This window comes from Botryllus schlosseri, chromosome 1 (assembly GCF_051294905.1).
Source record: "Botryllus schlosseri isolate E-star chromosome 1, Bs_hap1, whole genome shotgun sequence".
Lineage (NCBI taxonomy): Eukaryota > Metazoa > Chordata > Ascidiacea > Stolidobranchia > Styelidae > Botryllus > Botryllus schlosseri.
This window is the reverse complement of record NC_137236.1, coordinates 29,182,070-29,198,637: the sequence shown is the minus strand read 5'-3', so window position 1 is coordinate 29,198,637 and position 16,568 is coordinate 29,182,070. Positions and strand designations below refer to the sequence as shown.

The 16,568-nt window shown below is 38.8% G+C and overlaps 1 protein-coding gene across 1 annotated transcript in view; it reads right to left on the bottom strand.

Annotated features, from left to right (window-relative positions):
- LOC145435071 (microfibril-associated glycoprotein 4-like) overlaps window positions 1–16,568 on the bottom strand; it is a 489,059-nt gene that overhangs the window by 55,317 nt on the left and 417,174 nt on the right. The gene's annotated exons all lie outside the window — the stretch shown is intronic.

Below are 16,568 nucleotides of genomic sequence, written 5' to 3'. Positions count from 1 at the left end.
AAGGGCTCTCCAAAATGAGCGTGCTCAATATGCGGACCAAGGCATTCAAATCAAAACCAACGTTTACCAATCTCTGTAACACCGTGTATATAGGCAAAAAAAGAGGAAATGTGACATACTAGTTGCTGGCGATTACCCCTCACAAGTTTCAGCCGAAAATAATTCGGATTTTCGGATTCATTTCAATATGAATGTTATTGAAGTTCTGTACATCCAATTTCAATATGAATATGTTATTGAAGTTCTGTACATCCAAGAAGCTGTTCAAATACATTCAGGGGTGGGCAGACCTGCTTCATGCGCGATCCGCACATCATAAAGAGCCACAACACAAAAATTCAAAAACAAGAATTCATGACGTTACAAGAAAATATCAACTATTACAAGAAAATGTCAACTATTGAATGAAGTTTATTAAAGTGTGGTGATACGCTGTCCACATGGGCAGCAATGTGTTGGGAATCAGGCTGATATGACTTCTAAGCAGTGCGGAGCAGTTCCTTCAAGTGCTGATATCAACATCTCAGCTCGGTAATCTGGGCGACATTTTCTTGGCCAAAATTCTGTGCTTATTGCTGGTCTTTACAATACTAACGCAAGAACCGTATTCACTCACTATTGCTATCCAGGAAATGATTGCGATGATTGCGACGCGCAATTACTTATCAAGTTCATTTTTGTCATTTCTGAACACAACGATTCATCTTGATGACCAGGGTAGCCATCGACAGCATATCTCTAACCCTGTAGGACTGCCTTGCCATATAATTTTACGAGTTTTACGAGTCTTGCTAAAACACAATATAATCAACAATACGCAATTGTCAATAAGCGATAAGATTCATTAATTTATAACCAGGTTAAACCTCTCTAGCAAAAATGGCGAAACACATCTGAATCAACGCTGAAAGCCGCAGTTTGCCCGCCCCTGAATACGATTTACATGTTATCAGTCACTATATAATCAAATAACAATATCGAATTTTGGTTGGCTTAGTATCTCAGTTTCGGGCAGTGCGGCCCGCGAATGGATTCTAATGTGGAATGCGGCCCGCGAGCTAAAAAGTTGTGGGAAAGGGACCGTTCAGTGTCGCTAATACATTTCCTGATTTTATTTTGAATACAGAATTTATTTTGAATACAGAATTGAATATATATAACTGCATTCGCCATTTTTAGTTAACCTGAGGTTAAAAATTGCAGGTGCTTAAATGCCAATAATACGGACAAGCTTCCTCGCGTTGACGAGCTTACGCATGAAGTTCTTAACGATACGCAAGGGCTAGTAGTAAAACTTGTGCCTCTGGATAAGAACAAAGCCATATTACTGATTTGTTATATTTATGGAGCAGGTCACCGAAAAGGTGGTTATCATGTGCTTGAACGGAGGTTGCAGAGAATATTGCAAGTTAGGGTTACCTTCGAGTCAAGTCAGGTAAGAACAGAGTCAGAAATATACATTTTGCTAGGTCAGAAATATACATTTTGCTATTAAATTACTTTAGTACTAGTTTACGACAACGTAAGCTGTAAGCTTTGATCACTTCGTTTGCGATGAATTCCATCGTGAGAGAACAATGGAGGCTCAGTAAAACGAACGATCTTCGAATGATTGGTCGCTCTCACGGCGTTTCACACCAGTGTTTGAGGAAGCGGGTGACGCGGTTGGTTAAACACTGCAGTCACGACGCCAACGTGTGGCTGGTTCGAGCCTCGGCTCTGCCACGTTTCTATGTGTCGGAGGTTTATCTGGGCTCCTCATCGCCGATCCCGCTGTAAATACAGCGCTTTGTAAAGTCCGCAAAGGAAGAGAGCCGAACTCTAGAAAGATGGCAGCTAAAAGATCACGTTGAAGGAGCAAAAGCAAGAAGACATTTGACATTTCTGAAATTCATGTACTGGGCGCAAATGACCGCATAGGCGATAAGCGCCAATAATGTGTTCATAAAACAACACCAGTGTTTCGCGAACGATCCGACCATATGTAAGCTACAGTGATTTTTCGACACCGATTACTTGATGATTTGATTTGACTCGTGAATTTTGCTCCGTGAATTTTGTTCCGAGTCACGAGTCAATCCACATTTCTGATACGCCGAGTCAAGTCAAGTCAAGTCATACGAAAAAGTTGACTCGATGACTTGACTCATCATCCCAACACTGGTCTCTTGTCGCGAAAGTAAACTGATTTCCCTGAAGCTGTGGCGTACTGCTTACGCACGACGTTGCGGCTTCCACATCGCCAACACTCATGACTAGAGCCCGACCGATTATCGGCGAGCCGATAATATCGAGACGATATCACGCGTGGAGAGAAATATCGGTATCGGCCATTGAAGTTTAAAAAATATCGGACATTTTCGTTACGTCACAACATGGTGGCAGGGAGTCACGTCACAACATGGTGGCAGGGAGTCGAGAAGTCGATAGAAGACGTGTGGACGGTAAATTATAAAAATAAATGGCTAAGCTGCATTGCATACTGCATACAGGGCAGTAGGCGTGCCTATCTGAAAAATATTATAGATAGATAACTAACCACCGTTACGACCCACTGACTTCGTGGGAATCCCCCCGCAGTAATCGATCACCTATAGATAACTAACCTATGGATAGATACCCAACACCCGTCGTCACGCTTGCTTGCTCGGAGGAAAATGCTGCTCAGCAATCTGAACGCAACGTAATTGCTAATTCCATAGCTGACGACCCGAGCGCTCAAATTAAATAAAGTTGATCTTATTTGAAAGCTACTGTCACACTGATTCCGAAAATATACATTAAACTTTCATCGTGCACTGTAAAAAATAAGCGTGGGTTTTGGGGTGGAATAGGAGTGGATATGGATGATTCACCGTAATGCAGGGGTGGACCTCTCTGTTCCTCCCCCTTTCAGGGTGGAATAGGCGTGGGAATGTTGCTACCACCCCTGCATTACAGTATATTACATCCTTCCACCCTGGATAAGGCGTGGAACGGCGAGCCACCTCTGATCAACTGAGGAAACATATCTGTTTACGCCATGATCATTCCAATCACCTGCGCTGTATATGTTCGCGCGAGATGCTTGCGGGGCGTTGATGTCGCGAAATTGAATGCATATGTGCTCAATGTCGCTGCTGGTTAAATCAACATATCGGACGGTCGACCGGACGGACTAGCAGACATACCATTTATCAATACAGAGAGAGCGGAAGTGAAAGTATATTTATTGGTCAGCCGTGCAAATCAGCATCACTAAAGCGGAATTGAATGAGTAAAATGAAGATATAATAGTTTGTTGCTTGTTCTTTTCAGAATTTAGCAGTGAGCTTGTAGCAGGAAATCGCAATTTTTTTTAACTCACAATAAGATAGATAGACGAACTTATATAATGGAATTTAAGGCGATACCGAGCTACCGTATAAAGTTTGATCTAAAATTGGAATATCGTTGTTCGCGGTATCGAGATAATATTATTCCAAATTACCGTAATGCAACGCCTCAGTTATTTGCGCGGCGATCCCACGAAGTCAGCTGTGTTTTCGCGGGAACCAAATTTAGGCGGCAAAGCCCTTTCAACCACCGAGTTTTATAAACAAAGATGAGCTAATGGCTCGACTTACATCTTACCATCATATTCGATCAATTTCTAGTCCGAACTCAATAATGATAGGTATAATATTCAATCAGTGAATGTAGGAAGTGGCACGCACACAATGCGAAGATACTAATAATATCTCATGCTGATTGATCAACCGGGTCGGTTACGCTTTAGTGAGTAGTTATATAGATCGCTCGCGATTCGTAATTGTTTCTTATGGCGGGGTGGTGAGGTGCCTGAAAACCGGGGGTGGTGAGGTGACCCTTATCTCTTATGGCGGGGGTGGTGAGGTGCCATTGTGTCTTATGGCGGGGGTGGTGAGGTGACCCTTATCTCTTATGGGCGGGGTGGTGAGGTGCCTGAAAACCGGGGGTGGTGAGGTGACCCTTATCTCTTATGGCGGGGGTGGTGAGGTGTCATGTGTTCTTATGGGTGCGGTCGTGATTCGCCTTTTTTTGCTATAGGCGGTGGCGGTGATTCGCCGTGAAAACTCGGGGTCGTGACTCGTACTTTCAGGTATAGGCTGCGGCGGTGAATCGTAATGAGAACTCGTGGTCGTGATTCGCACTTTCAGACATCTCTCGCGTGGTGTTGAATATGTACGAGTCACCGACAATAACCGCGCAGACGGAAACATGGCTTGTTGTGAGGATTAAGCAGTGCGTGCGACAGACGGTGATTCGAATATCAACAATAGTCGCGTTCGCAAACTAACACTTCAAAAAGATGTGAAATATTTGTAAAATCCTACGATCGCTCACAAGATACCACTTCCGGCATATCAATCTATCACTCAATACACAACCGAAGTTGAATTGTAATTGAATGCATAAATTTATCACCTCGACATCAAAATTCGAAAACAACAACTTGACGCTTTATGTTCTCACTCTAATTTCATGATAAGTGTAATAAGTGCCGAATAACAGATACATCACCGGCGAGACTTGAATACCAACAAATTGTCACTTATTTCTATTCTAGCCGTAATCCTTTGTGAAGTTGACGCTTATTCAAAAAGGTGTGAAATAGTTTGCAAAACCCCGCGATCACTGACAAGATAATGTCTCGGACATACCCATCTTTCACGACTTGGTGTCATAGCCATACCGATCGCTCACGCGGTGAAATTTTAGTAATCAGTTTGTCACAGAACTAGATTTCACTGGTAAGATTTAATAAATACCGACTATCAGAACCATCAGTGTGGGTAACTTGAATAGCAACAAATTGTCACTTATTTCCGACGAGAAATTCACTAAACCGCAGTACATTGTGTGATTTTGAAAAACAGATGTTTGCGCTTGCGTTTTGATATGTGCGACCCACTAACTACATCCGTTTTGCGAACACGGCTTGTTGTGAGGATTACGCGCGCGCCCTATATTTCGAATGACCTGCGCGCTGAAGTGCGAAATAGTTTGCTAAATCTAGTAATCAGTCGCAAGGTGTTACTTTAGTAATTAGTTTACCATAGAACCGGCGTAGCCGGTGATTCGAATACCGACAAATTTTCACTTATTTCTGACCCAACCCTAATCCTCTGTGAAGTTGACGCTTATTCAAAAAGGTGTGAAATAATTGTAAAATCCTAATCCGAAACCGATTATTTTGACTTTGGCGTAGTGTGCATTGAAATAGGATTGACAAACATGACTAGCAACTTCCCCACAGTCCCGTTTCGATATTATACACACATTGATTTGAAACAAGTAATGTAACATTACAACTCTATTCCCGATCCAGCTTTCCGTTTGTCAAAGAGACATTTTAACATCTTACCATACTCAAAAGAATTATTCACAACATTAACAAGTGTTTAAAATCTAGTTTTCACTTACTTGGCTATATCAGTACAACTCGCAAACTTGAATTAATTCATCTGGTTGTATTCATAGGACCGATAATTTTTATCCAACTGTAAAGGTCGTTATACTATTCTGTAAGACAGAGTATTTACTAATCGGTGCATATACGATTTGACTTGGGCATATTATATTTTGAGTATACGAGATTTGAGTGTCAGAACAATAACTGAGAATTAAATTATCACAATTGAATCCATATACGACAGCGTGAATTAAATTATCACAATTGAATCCATATACGACAGCGTAAAAGATATTGGGATGTCAGCATCTCTTTACGGTTATAGTTACAACCACATTACCTAATTTACCCGACCAACTCGTCATGATCATTCCCGAAATCAACACAAACATGACTACTGACTTGAGTCAACCACAAAACAGCATCAAGTTTTAAATCCACTTGTAGCTTACGGCTTATTTGAATGCGGGTTATGTTTTGTTGTAATTGAGTGTACGGAAATAGTATTACGTCTCGACATCTCACCATCTTACCATACTCAAAGAGTCAACCACGAAAACATTGTCAAGTAAATCCGTTTGTAACTTACCCAACCAACTCAAACAGTATCAGTATGAAAAACAGCCAAACATACACGAATCCATACAATCACTAAAACCTAAAATCCATAACAAGCTTGGTTGTATTCATATCCCTACACATCTTTTTTTATTCAGCTTGAAAAGTCGTTACTATTCTGTAAGATAGAGGAATTACTACGCGGTATATTCTGCAAGACAAACTAATTACTACTCGGTATATTTTGTAAGACAAAAGTAATTACTTCTCAGTGTCGGCGACTTGAGATTAACATATGTTTTGAGTATATGATATTTGAATGTCTGACCAACGTAGTTGAGAATTCATTTCTTACAATCGAACAATGGTGTTATATTCAAAGTTATCATGCTGTGAACATAAGATTGACACATTGATTTGACATATGAGATTTGTAATAGTTGATCATTACTTTATTATTAAATTATTTGCGTTAATTAGACCCGGCGTTATGGTAAATGTTATGACAGCAACAAACTTTTCAGTACCAATGTTATTAACACATTAAGCTGTAAAACTATGTATGTCTGAAATGTTCTTGATAGGAAAATTACTCCACCTTGGTAAAAATCACTCTGCGTATTGCGGATATCAGAAAATATTTCCAGTACCCAAGACTAAAGATGAAACGACAATTTCGTTTGCTGATTAACAACCGGTACAATACTTTATCATCATAATCCGCGGTGAGAATTGAAACACTTTCGCGCATTACCCGGTGTCAAGATATCACACTAGGTGAATTGACATACCGCCGCTTGAATAATACCTAATCCGTTCGCACCATTTCACATACTTTGATCATTACAAAAGTAAATTGTGATATGTTTGTTAGATGCATTCAATTCAACTAGAAGTGTCTGGTACACAACAATCGTAATATCGAAAAAGTACTTGCCACACTGTTATTTGCTAAACGTGTTTTGCATTGTTGTTCATTTGTAGTATTGATTGTTTTTGAACCCCCAAATCATAATTCCCGACATGAAACCAAGCCGCTGAAAGTCGTTACCATCACGAAGATACAATGTGCACGATGTTTGTCAAATGTGTCCTACCTGGCCAACAGAAAACAATTTTCACTCACTCGAAATGAAACCAATGTGATGGTCTCCATTCGATATTTTGTTTGTGTCAAATATACGTTGCAATGAACACATTTGCGTGGTTGAGCTTTGCCATCATCAAGCTGTCATTTGTATCGTTTAATTAACCGACATTTAGCGATTAGTGAACATACCGAACGATACACAGTCACTTCGAAATACTCCGTTGATCATAATTTCCATCATCATAATAATCGAAGTACAATTGCTTCGAATCGCTAGAGTGGTTGAGCTTTACATCATCAGACTGCCATCTGTACATCAAGAATACATACACCTTGTAACTGGGTCGTTTACCTAACCGAGTTGTATGCACAGTTTGATATTTAGCGATTGCAGAACATACCATTTCGAAATACTGCGTTGATCTCAATTCCTTTGTCGTGATAATCGAAGTATATTTGTTTCGATTTCATAAAAACCAACTTTTCTATGACATGATAAATTTTTGAAAAGTTATACTGAGAAGGTTGGTGCATATCGCGAAAAATAATATACCACCCATATTGATATTGCTACTCCATTGATCGGTATTTTCACGCGAGTCGATTTTCAAATGAGTAAAATTTATTACATGAGTTTCTCCGCTTAATGTAAATGAAAACTCAGTCGTCTTTTAACATCACAAAGACATTGATAAAAAGTAAGCAATCAAACACAACACTTTGTACGACACTAGTTATTGTTCCACACATCTCATTTCATACTAAGTGTATACGAAAGATATTCATGATGCACGAAAATATTCGCTCATGCTACAAACCTGTAGAATGATTGGTGGTGCAAGGCCAGCACAATTGTGGTATCCATCCGAGTTTAGTTAACACAAATTTATTACAACAGAGCCACGTAAACTTTCGTGAAAGAAAAGCATACTCACTTTCAGAGGGTTATGTCAATGCCATAGCAGTAAATCAAAAATATTCCTAACCCTTTGCACACCGGTGACAAATCATACAACAAACATTTTTTGTGAGTCGAATTGTTGTTCAGTGTCAAGTCTACCTGTTGAAAAGTGCATTAAAACAACACAGTCACAATTCAATTAAAACCACGAATCTATTTTCATTTCGTCACATACAGAAAAATAAATTTTCTTTCCCCAACACATACTTGTAACCAATCGCTTTCATTAAACACACAACTCCATAAAAGTATTTACTTTCTACAACATAGACATTCCGATGTAGTCAAGAAATATTAAAACGGACACGACACGACTGAATGTAAGGGGATAGAAGTCTATCGCATCGATTTACATGTGGTCTTCGCTACGGTTTCAAAAAACGAATCATCTATTTTGCATTGGTCGAGACCGAGCGAGCCAGTTACATGTATTCGCGGTAATGATTTTTCTTGTCATATGCGAATGATAGGTTTGCTACTCCGACAAATCAAATCAACAAACAACAACAATCTTCTGACGATCATAATAGCAATTTCATTTGCCACCCCTTCGTAATTGTACACGCACGAAAAGTATATTGTACAACTCGGCAACTACGTTTAACAAGACCAATCACACTACCAGCGTTGAACGCAAGATACCTACCCAAGTCAAAAATATCATACGGGTTTGGACAACTGACGTTTACCTGTGTAAAATTATCATTTTCACTTGGCGATCTATCCTTTCCTAGAGTAACAAACCCTTGTCGTTTACAAATCTATTTTTTTTTCCTACAACAAAAAACTATTTTCACTTGGAAAAATACTTTTACCTAGAGTAACTAATCATTTTCTTTTAAAAATATATTTTCTCCCTGGGTAACAAACCCTTTTCGTTTGGAAAACTATCATTTACCTGAGTACCAATACCGTTTTCACTTGGCAGTCCGTCGTTTACCTGGCTAAACATATCATTTTCACTTGGAAATCTATTTTTTCCCAGAGTAAGAAACCTTTTTCACTTTGAAATCTATTTTTTCCCTGGGTAACAAACCTTTTTCGCTTGGAAATATATTTTTCCCTGGGTTACAAGCCTTTTTCACTTGGTGGTCCGTCATTTACCTGGATAAAAATATCATTTTCCTTTGGGGGATCTGGCGTTTACCCAGTGTAACAATACATTTTCTCTTGGTCATCTAGCTTTTCCTAGAGTAACAAAACCATTTTCATTTTGAAATCTGACAAACACACCTGACAATTTGATATTTTTGTATATTGTTACAACGGATAGCGACAAAATATACACCAACAACAACTCCAATACATTTGTGTAATCGCATATTCACTTGTGCTGATGCAGCCCATCAATATCATCGGTTACCCGCATGCAATATCCTCTTGTACACCGAAATGCATGTTTTGGAAAATTGGACAATAGGCTTCGATAGTTCTGTGATGTCCGGGTTCGTGCTTTGGATTTTCCAGAGTCAAAATGTCTGAATAAAACACCTCCTCGACGATGGTTGGTATGTCGATAACGGGGTTCGGAAGACGGTTGGATTTATGTCACCCATCGCGATAACAATTCCAGGTCGAGTTTTTCCCCCGCATGTTTACTATATTGTGTCTTTATTGGTCAATGTATGTCTCGACATTCAGATTGAAATCGGAAACCCTGATAAAGTATGTAACCGGATCCGGATATCAACTCTGAATCGATAAACCAATGAACAATATTCAAAGTAAACATGTCACATTCCACGAAAAAATACCATCCAGACATACGTCGCGCTTGTTTGCCCACAACAGTATACGCGTAAATGGAGGTGTGTGACATTGCATGCAATGTGTTGGTATACAAACATCGGGGAGTAAGCCTTCGATCCACAGACATTATCATAGCCGGTAATTTTGATGCAGATCGAATGTCACCCGATAACAATACCAATAAGCCACATTGCAATGACTCTGAGTCAATCTGAAGCGTGACATACAGACACACAAACACCGAACCGTAACATGGGTTATTCGCACGACGGTGAAAGTGAACTATACAGCATATACCAATAGAGCGTTCACAGTCAAATATGCGAACCATGCACAATCATATACCCAGATTTTTGTTGGATACGTACGAAACCAATAAATCGATACATTTCTGTTCCTTCTACATCAATAATACAAGCGTCATTCCAATGCATCGCTCGAGTGTGAGGTTCGTCGGGTGTAAAATCCATGTCAAATAACACCAAAGTGTGCTTTCCGTGTTTTATTATTTCCACCGACGCTTCTTGTCTGTGTCGTAACACTATGGTGCGGGGAGTTGAAAAACGGTGGATTGTGAAACGGATTGACATGACCAACTGAATCGACGTCAATAGACTTGTGACGATGTCGTTTCAAAATGCTCCGATATGACGAGACCAACCCCGATCTCTTGTGGTGACGACCGTTTCGAAATGTCACCGGACGAGCTAGACCCTTACGAAAGTGTGTTTTATGATTGCGTGTGAAATCGCGAGGTAGTGTTCTATTGTGGTGTACGATTGCAGTCTTCATTCCACAGAAACATACCTTATTGGATCACAATATCAGTCCGACATTTGCACGATATTTATCCGGAGTCGTTATGTGGGAGTAGCGACATCCATTGATCGTGACTGAAAGACTGATTGCAATCATTTCGAGCACCGTACTTCGATAGTTCACCTAGATCAAACGCTGTAGTCTCAGCAGAAAACTTCGGTGTCGACAACACGATGGATATTGACCGATGTATCCAATTGATCTGGGTGGTCCGTCTACAGATAGGATCATGACTATCTTGTAATGTTACAACACGATAACACCATCGAATAAATCAGTGAACGGTGTCGAAATATCGATGTAATAGCGCGGACTCAGAGTCATTGCAATGTGGCTTATTGGTATTGTTATCGTGTGACATTCGATCTGCATCAAAATTACCGGCTATGATAATGTCTGTGGATCGAAGGCTTACTCCCCGATGTTTGTATACCAACACATTGCATGCAATGTCACACACCTCCATTTACGCGTATACTGTTGTGGGCAAACAAGCGCGACGTATGTCTGGATGGTATTTTTTCGTGGAATGTGACATGTTTACTTTGAATATTGTTCATTGGTTTATCGATTCAGAGTTGATATCCGGATCCGGTTACATACTTTATCAGGGTTTCCGATTTCAATCTGAATGTCGAGACATACATTGACCAATAAAGACACAATATAGTAAACATGCGGGGGAAAAACTCGACCTGGAATTGTTATCGCGATGGGTGACATAAATCCAACCGTCTTCCGAACCCCGTTATCGACATACCAACCATCGTCGAGGAGGTGTTTTATTCAGACATTTTGACTCTGGAAAATCCAAAGCACGAACCCGGACATCACAAAACTATCGAAGCCTATTGTCCAATTTTCCAAAACATGCATTTCGGTGTACAAGAGGATATTGCATGCGGGTAACCGATGATATTGATGGGCTGCATCAGCACAAGTGAATATGCGATTACACAAATGTATTGGAGTTGTTGTTGGTGTATATTTTGTCGCTATCCGTTGTAACAATATACAAAAATATCAAATTGTCAGGTGTGTTTGTCAGATTTCAAAATGAAAATGGTTTTGTTACTCTAGGAAAAGCTAGATGACCAAGAGAAAATGTATTGTTACACTGGGTAAACGCCAGATCCCCCAAAGGAAAATGATATTTTTATCCAGGTAAATGACGGACCACCAAGTGAAAAAGGCTTGTAACCCAGGGAAAAATATATTTCCAAGCGAAAAAGGTTTGTTACCCAGGGAAAAAATAGATTTCAAAGTGAAAAAGGTTTCTTACTCTGGGAAAAAATAGATTTCCAAGTGAAAATGATATGTTTAGCCAGGTAAACGACGGACTGCCAAGTGAAAACGGTATTGGTACTCAGGTAAATGATAGTTTTCCAAACGAAAAGGGTTTGTTACCCAGGGAGAAAATATATTTTTAAAAGAAAATGATTAGTTACTCTAGGTAAAAGTATTTTTCCAAGTGAAAATAGTTTTTTGTTGTAGGAAAAAAAAAATAGATTTGTAAACGACAAGGGTTTGTTACTCTAGGAAAGGATAGATCGCCAAGTGAAAATGATAATTTTACACAGGTAAACGTCAGTTGTCCAAACCCGTATGATATTTTTGACTTGGGTAGGTATCTTGCGTTCAACGCTGGTAGTGTGATTGGTCTTGTTAAACGTAGTTGCCGAGTTGTACAATATACTTTTCGTGCGTGTACAATTACGAAGGGGTGGCAAATGAAATTGCTATTATGATCGTCAGAAGATTGTTGTTGTTTGTTGATTTGATTTGTCGGAGTAGCAAACCTATCATTCGCATATGACAAGAAAAATCATTACCGCGAATACATGTAACTGGCTCGCTCGGTCTCGACCAATGCAAAATAGATGATTCGTTTTTTGAAACCGTAGCGAAGACCACATGTAAATCGATGCGATAGACTTCTATCCCCTTACATTCAGTCGTGTCGTGTCCGTTTTAATATTTCTTGACTACATCGGAATGTCTATGTTGTAGAAAGTAAATACTTTTATGGAGTTGTGTGTTTAATGAAAGCGATTGGTTACAAGTATGTGTTGGGGAAAGAAAATTTATTTTTCTGTATGTGACGAAATGAAAATAGATTCGTGGTTTTAATTGAATTGTGACTGTGTTGTTTTAATGCACTTTTCAACAGGTAGACTTGACACTGAACAACAATTCGACTCACAAAAAATGTTTGTTGTATGATTTGTCACCGGTGTGCAAAGGGTTAGGAATATTTTTGATTTACTGCTATGGCATTGACATAACCCTCTGAAAGTGAGTATGCTTTTCTTTCACGAAAGTTTACGTGGCTCTGTTGTAATAAATTTGTGTTAACTAAACTCGGATGGATACCACAATTGTGCTGGCCTTGCACCACCAATCATTCTACAGGTTTGTAGCATGAGCGAATATTTTCGTGCATCATGAATATCTTTCGTATACACTTAGTATGAAATGAGATGTGTGGAACAATAACTAGTGTCGTACAAAGTGTTGTGTTTGATTGCTTACTTTTTATCAATGTCTTTGTGATGTTAAAAGACGACTGAGTTTTCATTTACATTAAGCGGAGAAACTCATGTAATAAATTTTACTCATTTGAAAATCGACTCGCGTGAAAATACCGATCAATGGAGTAGCAATATCAATATGGGTGGTATATTATTTTTCGCGATATGCACCAACCTTCTCAGTATAACTTTTCAAAAATTTATCATGTCATAGAAAAGTTGGTTTTTATGAAATCGAAACAAATATACTTCGATTATCACGACAAAGGAATTGAGATCAACGCAGTATTTCGAAATGGTATGTTCTGCAATCGCTGAATATCAAACTGTGCATACAACTCGGTTAGGTAAACGACCCAGTTACAAGGTGTATGTATTCTTGATGTACAGATGGCAGTCTGATGATGTAAAGCTCAACCACTCTAGCGATTCGAAGCAATTGTACTTCGATTATTATGATGATGGAAATTATGATCAACGGAGTATTTCGAAGTGACTGTGTATCGTTCGGTATGTTCACTAATCGCTAAATGTCGGTTAATTAAACGATACAAATGACAGCTTGATGATGGCAAAGCTCAACCACGCAAATGTGTTCATTGCAACGTATATTTGACACAAACAAAATATCGAATGGAGACCATCACATTGGTTTCATTTCGAGTGAGTGAAAATTGTTTTCTGTTGGCCAGGTAGGACACATTTGACAAACATCGTGCACATTGTATCTTCGTGATGGTAACGACTTTCAGCGGCTTGGTTTCATGTCGGGAATTATGATTTGGGGGTTCAAAAACAATCAATACTACAAATGAACAACAATGCAAAACACGTTTAGCAAATAACAGTGTGGCAAGTACTTTTTCGATATTACGATTGTTGTGTACCAGACACTTCTAGTTGAATTGAATGCATCTAACAAACATATCACAATTTACTTTTGTAATGATCAAAGTATGTGAAATGGTGCGAACGGATTAGGTATTATTCAAGCGGCGGTATGTCAATTCACCTAGTGTGATATCTTGACACCGGGTAATGCGCGAAAGTGTTTCAATTCTCACCGCGGATTATGATGATAAAGTATTGTACCGGTTGTTAATCAGCAAACGAAATTGTCGTTTCATCTTTAGTCTTGGGTACTGGAAATATTTTCTGATATCCGCAATACGCAGAGTGATTTTTACCAAGGTGGAGTAATTTTCCTATCAAGAACATTTCAGACATACATAGTTTTACAGCTTAATGTGTTAATAACATTGGTACTGAAAAGTTTGTTGCTGTCATAACATTTACCATAACGCCGGGTCTAATTAACGCAAATAATTTAATAATAAAGTAATGATCAACTATTACAAATCTCATATGTCAAATCAATGTGTCAATCTTATGTTCACAGCATGATAACTTTGAATATAACACCATTGTTCGATTGTAAGAAATGAATTCTCAACTACGTTGGTCAGACATTCAAATATCATATACTCAAAACATATGTTAATCTCAAGTCGCCGACACTGAGAAGTAATTACTTTTGTCTTACAAAATATACCGAGTAGTAATTAGTTTGTCTTGCAGAATATACCGCGTAGTAATTCCTCTATCTTACAGAATAGTAACGACTTTTCAAGCTGAATAAAAAAAGATGTGTAGGGATATGAATACAACCAAGCTTGTTATGGATTTTAGGTTTTAGTGATTGTATGGATTCGTGTATGTTTGGCTGTTTTTCATACTGATACTGTTTGAGTTGGTTGGGTAAGTTACAAACGGATTTACTTGACAATGTTTTCGTGGTTGACTCTTTGAGTATGGTAAGATGGTGAGATGTCGAGACGTAATACTATTTCCGTACACTCAATTACAACAAAACATAACCCGCATTCAAATAAGCCGTAAGCTACAAGTGGATTTAAAACTTGATGCTGTTTTGTGGTTGACTCAAGTCAGTAGTCATGTTTGTGTTGATTTCGGGAATGATCATGACGAGTTGGTCGGGTAAATTAGGTAATGTGGTTGTAACTATAACCGTAAAGAGATGCTGACATCCCAATATCTTTTACGCTGTCGTATATGGATTCAATTGTGATAATTTAATTCACGCTGTCGTATATGGATTCAATTGTGATAATTTAATTCTCAGTTATTGTTCTGACACTCAAATCTCGTATACTCAAAATATAATATGCCCAAGTCAAATCGTATATGCACCGATTAGTAAATACTCTGTCTTACAGAATAGTATAACGACCTTTACAGTTGGATAAAAATTATCGGTCCTATGAATACAACCAGATGAATTAATTCAAGTTTGCGAGTTGTACTGATATAGCCAAGTAAGTGAAAACTAGATTTTAAACACTTGTTAATGTTGTGAATAATTCTTTTGAGTATGGTAAGATGTTAAAATGTCTCTTTGACAAACGGAAAGCTGGATCGGGAATAGAGTTGTAATGTTACATTACTTGTTTCAAATCAATGTGTGTATAATATCGAAACGGGACTGTGGGGAAGTTGCTAGTCATGTTTGTCAATCCTATTTCAATGCACACTACGCCAAAGTCAAAATAATCGGTTTCGGATTAGGATTTTACAATTATTTCACACCTTTTTGAATAAGCGTCAACTTCACAGAGGATTAGGGTTGGGTCAGAAATAAGTGAAAATTTGTCGGTATTCGAATCACCGGCTACGCCGGTTCTATGGTAAACTAATTACTAAAGTAACACCTTGCGACTGATTACTAGATTTAGCAAACTATTTCGCACTTCAGCGCGCAGGTCATTCGAAATATAGGGCGCGCGCGTAATCCTCACAACAAGCCGTGTTCGCAAAACGGATGTAGTTAGTGGGTCGCACATATCAAAACGCAAGCGCAAACATCTGTTTTTCAAAATCACACAATGTACTGCGGTTTAGTGAATTTCTCGTCGGAAATAAGTGACAATTTGTTGCTATTCAAGTTACCCACACTGATGGTTCTGATAGTCGGTATTTATTAAATCTTACCAGTGAAATCTAGTTCTGTGACAAACTGATTACTAAAATTTCACCGCGTGAGCGATCGGTATGGCTATGACACCAAGTCGTGAAAGATGGGTATGTCCGAGACATTATCTTGTCAGTGATCGCGGGGTTTTGCAAACTATTTCACACCTTTTTGAATAAGCGTCAACTTCACAAAGGATTACGGCTAGAATAGAAATAAGTGACAATTTGTTGGTATTCAAGTCTCGCCGGTGATGTATCTGTTATTCGGCACTTATTACACTTATCATGAAATTAGAGTGAGAACATAAAGCGTCAAGTTGTTGTTTTCGAATTTTGATGTCGAGGTGATAAATTTATGCATTCAATTACAATTCAACTTCGGTTGTGTATTGAGTGATAGATTGATATGCCGGAAGTGGTATCTTGTGAGCGATCGTAGGATTTTACAAATATTTC